Source organism: Pteropus alecto, unplaced genomic scaffold (assembly GCF_000325575.1).
Source record: "Pteropus alecto unplaced genomic scaffold, ASM32557v1 scaffold150, whole genome shotgun sequence".
NCBI classification, from domain to species: domain Eukaryota; kingdom Metazoa; phylum Chordata; class Mammalia; order Chiroptera; family Pteropodidae; genus Pteropus; species Pteropus alecto.
This window is the reverse complement of record NW_006429686.1, coordinates 1,692,864-1,701,379: the sequence shown is the minus strand read 5'-3', so window position 1 is coordinate 1,701,379 and position 8,516 is coordinate 1,692,864. Positions and strand designations below refer to the sequence as shown.

General features: G+C 30.7%; 1 pseudogene; it reads right to left on the bottom strand.

Annotated features, from left to right (window-relative positions):
- Positions 1 to 318: 318 nt before the first annotated feature.
- On the bottom strand, positions 319 to 437 carry LOC112471192 (annotated as a pseudogene).
- Positions 438 to 8,516: the final 8,079 nt, after the last annotated feature.

The window sequence follows — 8,516 nt, the reverse complement described above, 5'->3', positions numbered from 1 at the left end:
TATACAGCCTATTGATTTTTCTTCAGACTGCTTTGGAATTGACACATATCCTCTTAGTCATTAAGTTTGTTTTTCATGCATGGGCTTTAAATTAGTTCTCAAATGTACTACTTCGTTCTCTTTTTGTCTAAATATCTCAGTATGGTAGCTAGACTACCTGGTTTCACCAACACTGACCCAACTATGGTGTAGCCAATGAGACCCTCACCCTTGGTTTTCAAGAGTGAAGTCTCATTATATTTCATACAATTCTTCTTCTCTGGAATACATGGCTAAAGATTTGCGAGGGAATGAGATGTCTAGAAACATTTTTTTTAATGCCTACAGCACCTGGTATTTCTAGGTGATCTCTCATCCAAATACTAACCAGGCCCAACCCTACTTAGCTTCTGAGATCAGATGAGATTGGGAACATTCAGGGTGGCATGGCCATAGACTAGAAAGATTTTTAAAGTTATTTTTAAATATTTTTTTTTCAATTACAGTTGACTTTCAATATTATTTTATATTAGTTTCAAGTATACAGCATAGTGGTTAGACATTTATATAACTTATGAAGTGATCCCCCCAGTAAGTCTTGCATCTACCTGACACCACATAGAGTTATTATAATATCATCGACTATATTCTCTATGTTGTGCTTTACATCACCATGACTGTTTTGTAACTGCCAATTTATACTTCTTAATCCTTTCACCTTTTTCACCCAGCCCCCCAGCCCCCTCCCATCTGGCAATCATCAGTTTGTTCATTGTATCTATGAGTCTGTTTCTGTTTTTGTTTTTGTTGATTTTGTTCTTTAGATTCCACATGTAAGTGAGATCATATGGCATTTGTCTTTCTCTGTCTGACTTATTCCACTCACCATAATACCCTACAGGTCCATCCACATTGTTGCAGATGACAAAATTTCATTCTGTTTTTCTGGCTGAGTAATATTCCATTGTATATATGCACCACCTCTTCTTTATCCATTCATCCATTGATGGACACCCAGGTTGCCTCCATATCATTGCTATTATAAATAACGTTGCAATGAACATATAGATTCACTTGTCCCTTTGAAGTAGTATTTTGGGTTTGTTCAGATAAATACCCAGAAGTAGGATTACTAGGTTCTTCTTTGTCCTTTGTTATAGCCTTTGTTTTAGTCTACTTTATCTGGTATAAGTATTGTTACCACAGATTTTTTTTTCATTTCCATTTTGATTAAATATCTTTTTCCATCCCTTTACTTTCAGTCTGTCTGTGTCTTTTGATCTGAAGTGAGTCTCTTGTAGGCAGCATGTATAGGGGTCTTGTTTTCTTAATCAATTCAGCCATCCTATCTTTTGATTGCAGTATTTAATTCCTTTTTATTTGAAGTACTTATTGATAGCTATATAATTATTTCCATTTTATTTTTCATATTTTTGCTACATACTTTTTCTTTTTCTTAAAGAAGTTACTAGAACATTTCCTGTAATACTGACTTGGCATTGATGAACTCCTTTAGCTTTTTTTTTTTTTTTTAATCTGAGAAGCTCTTTTTCTGTCCTATGATTCTAAACAATAGCTTTTCTGGGTAGAGTAATCTTGGATGTAGGTCCTTGCTTTTCATCACTTTGAATATTTTATGCCAATCCCATAAGGGAAATCTTAATGACTGTCTAAGGATTGAAATCATAAGCATGTTCTTTAGCACAGTGGAATTAAACTAGAAAATACCCAAACGTTTCAAAATTCATTAAAACGTTTTCAAATAAAACAAAAATTTAAAGATAATAAACTCCAAATAAGGCTAAAACTTAAAAATAAGACTAAGGCAATACTTATGAAGAAATTTATAGCCTTAAAGATAAATTGATTAGCAAAGAAGAAAGAATAAAATCAATGCACTAATTATCTATCTCAAGTTGCTCAAAGAAGAGTAAAAGTAAAGAAATTTATGAAAGCTAAGAGTTGAAGTAATAAAATAGAAAATAATCATAAAATAAAGACAACCAGTAAAGCTAAAAGTTGATTATCTGAAAAGATTAATAAAATTAATGAAACTTTACCAAGGCTAATCAAGGAAAAAAGAGAAATACAAATTACTAAAAAATATATAATAATTTGCTTTATGGATAATTAAGAATATTATTATAAATTAGAATTAAAATAATTATAACATAATTAATATTCCTAAACTATTAGGAAGAACTTTATGCCCAAGATCTTTTTAATTAAAAATTATTGGAGTGACATTGATTAATAAAATCAAATAAGTTTCAAGTGTGCAATTCAATAATATGTCATATATATATATATGTATTGCATTGTATGCTCACCTGCCAAAGTTAGAGATCCTTCCATCACCAAATAGTTGACCTCTTCTGTCTCTACCTACCTCCCCTCTCCTTCTTCACCTTGGTAACCTCTAATCTACAGTCTACGTCCATGAATTTCTGTTTGTTTGTCATGTTTCTTTGTTACTTTCAGTTTTATATCCCATATATGATCATATGGTTTTCAACTTTTTCCATCTGACTTATTTTACTTAGCATGACACTCTCAAGATGCATCTACATTGCTGCAAATGGCAGAATTTCATCTTTTCTTAAGGCTGTGTAATATTCCAGTGTATATATGTACCACCTCTTCTTTATCCATTCATCCCTTGATGGACACTTTGGTTGCTTCCATGTCCTGGCCACTATGAATGATGCTGCTAGGAATATCAAGATGCTTATATATTTCTGGATTTTGTTTTTGGGGAGTAAATAACCAGTAGAGGGAATGCTAAGTCATATGGTAATTCAATTCTTAGTTTATTGAGGAATGTCCATACTGTTTTTCACAGTGATTGTACCAATTTGCTTTACGACTGACAGTGTATGAGAGGGTACCCTTGATTCCACAGCATTGCCAACACTTATCTCTGGTCTTTTTCTGATATAGCCATTCTAACAGGTGTGAGATGATATTTCATTGTAGTTTTGATTTGCATTTCCCTAATAACTAGTGAGGTTGAGCATCTTTCCATATGTCTGTTGGCCATTTGTATGTCTACTTGAGAAAAGTATCTGTTCAGGTCTTCTGCCCATTTTGTAATTGGATTGTTGTTTTATTGTTGAGTTGATAAATTATTTAGCCCCTTATCAGAGGCACTGTTTGCAAATATAGTCTCCCATTTGACAGTTCCCTCTTTACGTCCTTCCTGGTTTCTTTTGCTGTGCAGAAGCTTTTTAGTTTGATATAGTCCCATTCATTTATTTTTGCTTTTACTTCCCTTGCCTTTGAGGTTAAATTTATAAAATCTTCTCTAAATCCAAGGTCTATAAGTTCAGTATCATGTTTTCTTCTGTGCAATTTTTTGTTTCAGGTCTTATATGAAAGTCCTTGATCCATTTTGAGTTAATATTGGTGAATGGTAACAGATAGTCGTCTGGTTTCATTCTTTTGCATGTGGCTTTCCAGTTTTCCCTGCACCATTTATTGACGACACTTTCCTTTCTCTATTGTATGTTTTGGTTCATTTCGTCAAAAATTATTTGCCCATATAAACAGGAATCTATTTCTGGACTCTCAATTCTTTTCCACTGGTCTGTGTATCTGACAATATGCTTAGTATGATTTCAATCTCCTTAAATTTGATGAGGCTAAATTTTGTGTCCCAACATATGGTCTATCCTTGGGAATGTTCCATGTGCACTAGAGAAGAATGTATAAGCCACTGTTTTGGTATGAATAGCTCTGTGAATGTCAATTATGCCCAGTTGGTCAAATGTGTCATTTAAGGATATTTCTTTATTGATTTTCTGTTTGGATAATCTATCCATAGCTGAGAGTGGGGTATTTAGGTCCCCTACTATAATTGCATTTTTTTTCAATTTTTCCTTTTAGTTCTTTTAGTAGTTGATTTATATATTTTAGGGCTCTTTGATTGGGAACATAGATATTAATAAATGTTATGTCTTCTTGATGTATGGTTCCTTTTATCATTATGAAGTGTTCATCATTGTCTCTCTTTACCTATTTTATCTTGAAGTCTATTTCATCACATATAAATATGGCTATATCAGCTTTTCTCTGGGTGCAATTTGCTTAGATTATCATTCTCCACCCTTTCACTTTGTCCATATTTGTCTTTGCAGTTGAGATATGCCTCTTGAAAGCAGCATATGATTGGGTTTTGTTTTTTGGTCCTGACTGCTACTTTGTGACTTTTTATTGGGAGTTCAGTCCATTGACATTAAGGATGATTATTGAAATATAAGTTTTTTTCCATAGCCATTTTATCTTTTGGTTTCTGGTAGCTCTGCATCTCCATTGTTTCTTTGTTCTTCTGTTTCTGTCTGTTATTTTAATTTGTTGGTGTTTTGTGAATTTTCCCTCTGTTCTCTCATTTTATATTATGTATCTCAGTCTGTATTTTTGTTTTGTGGTTACCATTAAGTTTATGTAAAGGATATATATAATATATATATACACACACACACACGTACACATACATACATACATATATACATACATACAGTAGTTCATTTTCTTCTGCATGTGCGTTATCTCCATTTCAATTTGTGGACTTAGATCTCTACTTTCTCCCCTATCTGTTTTTGTTGTCTCAGATCATTGCTATATATGGTGAACATTAATTTCTAAGTTGCAGTAGCTGTTATCTTCTCTTTTTATAGTACTTGTTTTTGTCCTTTAACTGTTATGTGATATTTAAGCTTATAATATCCTGTTCTTAAAAAGGGTTTCACTTTTCTTCTTCTGTCTTCCTGTTAGTCATCTTATTTATAATTATGTATTTTTTGTCCTTTTGTTTCAAGTATTTCCTGCAATGCAGACCTTGTGGTAGAAAATTCCTCAGCTTTTGTATGTCTGGAAAGGTCTTTATTTCTCCTTTATCTAAAGGAGAGTTTTGCTGGATATAGTATTCTTAGCTGGTAATTTCTTTCTTTCAATAGTTTGAATATTTCATTCCACTTCTTCCTGTTTGTAAGGTTTGTGCTGAAAAGTCCAACGATAGTCTAATTGGTTTTCCTTTATATATAACTGTCTTTTTTCTCTGGCTGCCTTCAGAATTCTTTCCTTGTTATTAGCTTTTGTCAATTTTAATATGACGTGTCTTTGAGAAGGCCTTTTTGGGTTGAGATAATTAGGTGTTCTGTTTGCTTCTTGGAATCAAAGATCCAGTTTTTTCCCCTAGATTTAGGGAATTCTCATTGACTATTTGTTTGAGTATGCTCTGTGTTCCCTTATCCATCTCTTCTCCTTCTGGTATCCCCATTATTCTTATGTCGTTTTTTTCTGATAATGTCAGAAAGTCTGACGTCACCTAGTTTTTTATGTATGCCCAAGATTTTGAAAATTTAGATATATTGTACAAATTGCTTGAAAAACACTACCTAATAAAAGTGTCATAGAAGAAATTTAAAAATTAAATGTCGTATACTTATTTGAAAACAATAAGTTGTAATTTAAAACCTTACTAAAATAAACAGTCTCAGATGTTAAGTGTATTAGTGGTGGATTTTTCCATGCTTTTAAAGAAAACATAATATCACTTGTATGCAATTCAGAAAACTAAAAAAGAAGAAACATTTTACAAATTCTTTTATGTTGTTAGCATAACCTTGGCATGAAAACCTAAGAAGAATATTACTATAATATAATATAATAATAAAAGCCATTTCTATAATAAAAGTAAACAAAATTTCTAAACAAAATAGTAGCAAATTAATTTAGCAACATGTATATAAAAGATAATACATCATAATCAATTTGGGTTTATTCCAGGGATGTATGTTTAGCTTAACATTAAAAAAAAAACAAGCAAAGCAATTTATTATAATAATATAATAAAGAGAAAGATAAAAACTAAATAATTTCAATAGATGCAAACAAAATTTCAATACAGAGTCATAATCATTCTTAGCAAAGTAAATATTGAAGAGCTTCTCCTTAATCTAATAAAGGACAACTGCAATAATTATAGTAAATATTGTTAACAGTGAAATATGAAATATTTTCCTTGTGATGAGTATTGAGATAGGATTTTTTTCTTTCTCTATTATACTGCTAAATTTCTTGTTAAATTTAATATTTAAATTTTATTTAACATATGCTGCTAGTCTTTGTCAGGAAAATAAGACAAGGCAAGGAAAAAATAAATAAAACTTGGAAAAGAATAAATAGCATTGTTATTTTTTGCAGGCAACATGATTGTATACACATAATTTTTAGATCTATAGATAAAATATTAGAATAAAAAATCCATTTATCATAGTTGCTGATTACAAGGTGAAGTTACACAATGCAACTGTATTTTAGTATGCAAGCAACAAATAAATATAAAATGAAATTCTAAGAAACAACTTTTATAGTAGAATCAAAAACCATCACATACTTATAAAAGAAAGACTAAAAAAATAAGACCTCTACATAGAAAACTACAAAGCATCATTGAGAATAATTATAGATTCTGAATAAATAGAATGTCTTTACCATGTTTATGATTTGGAAGTCTCAATATTGAAAAAAAATATATCTACATATATACATATATATGTATATATATTCTTCAAAATTGATTTATAGACAAAAAAGTCACAATAAAAATTCCAGAAGTGCATTGTAGCAATAGCTAATTTACTAGATGGATACATAAATGCAAAGAGCCAAGAATAGATAAGAGAAACATAAAGAAGGAAAAGTTGGGAAACATTATACTACAAAATAGGAAAATATATTGTAAAGTTATGATTAAAACAGTAAGGTATTGATGCAAGGATGGACAAAGAGATTAATTAACAGAATAGAGAGTCCAGAAACATATGCAGTAGGAGAAGGGATGATCTTTCCAATAAATGGATCTGGCTTAATTGGATAATTATTTTGAAAACAAATGTATCTTTATCCTTACCTCACATCATAAACAAAAATAATTTCAGATAAATTTTAAATTTAAATTTGAATTGCAAAACAATAAAGCTCTCAAAAATAATAAATTCTAGGTGAATATCTTTATAACCTTGTGTTTTGGAAATACTGTTCAAACAAGACACAAAAAGCACTAATCATAAAAGAAAATATTGCAAATTGCACCTCATTAAATCTTTTAAAATTATGTTTATCAAAAGACGCTGTTATGTGAGTAAAAAGAAAACCACTGAGTGGGAGAAGACATTTGCAATAAATATATATGACAAGACTTTCAGCATTGTACATAAAGAATATATAAGGAACCCTATCATATTAATAAGAAAAAGAGAATGCTCAATTCTAAAAGAATTTAGTAAAAACTTTAAGCAACCATTTTACAAAAGATGACTTCAAATAGCCAACAAGCATATGAAAAGATGTTCAACAATATTAGTCATTGGGAAAATGAAAATTAAAACCATAATTAATCACTAGACATACACTAGAAGAGATAAAATTTAAAAGATTGATAGCACCAAGTATTGGCAAAAATGTTGCACAGCTTGAACTCTCACATACTGTGTTTGGTAGTGTAAATCAGTATAGCTACTTTAGAGAATTTTAAAGAAGGAAAAGCGGAGAAATAAAAGCTGGCAAATTTTTGAATGCTAGTCATATGCACATTCCATGACCCAGCAGTATTTCTCCTATCCAAGAGAAGTGAGCTCATATCTGCATCAAAAGCCAAGGACATACATGCTGATATTATTTTCATTCACAACAACCAAAACTTTACTCAACAAAAAAGTAGTAAATTGCAATATATTAAGCAGTGGAATACTACATAACAACGAAAAACAATAAACTACTTATAGCCAACAACATAGCTAAATCTCATAAGCATAAAATATATAACAAAAGAAGCGAGACACAGAGTGCCTCTTGTATGATCATATTTATATGAAGTTCAAAAGAGATAAAATTAATCTTGGTAATAGAGGTCATGATATCTTGTAGGGATACTAAGTGGAATGGTGTACAAGGCACAGTGGAGCTTTCCAGAATGTTGGTAATACACTTTATCTTCTTTTGGGTGGTAGTTACATTTATTAATATCTGTATCTGTCTATCTAGCTATCTATCTACTTAAGGTTTATACACTTTTCTGAATATATGTTGTACTTCAACAAAATATTTACCAAGAAAATAGACCAAGACTGAAATGATGGAAGAAAGGGAGTGATAAGTACTGACAAAGCAATGCAGAAACAGAAAACAAATGCAAAATTTTGTCTGGATACGTATATTCACATTACTAAAATAAATGCTTTTTAATGAACAATGGAATCCTGCAGATCATTACTGATATAAAGAGAATGAAAAACTGTCTTTGTGTTAACTGAGAATTTGGGGACTTTATCTATGAACAGAATCTGGCTTCACATTATAATGATATAATTGAAAACACTTTATCTCCATAATGTTGGAAACCAATGCCCTTCTGTGTTATTTCTGTGTGTTATCATCTTTGTGTTCTTATCATCTGTACTTCTTTTTAAAGAAATTCTCTGGTTTAAGATGGTAGTTTGAATAACATTTTTTTTTTTTTTTTTTTACCATCTTTG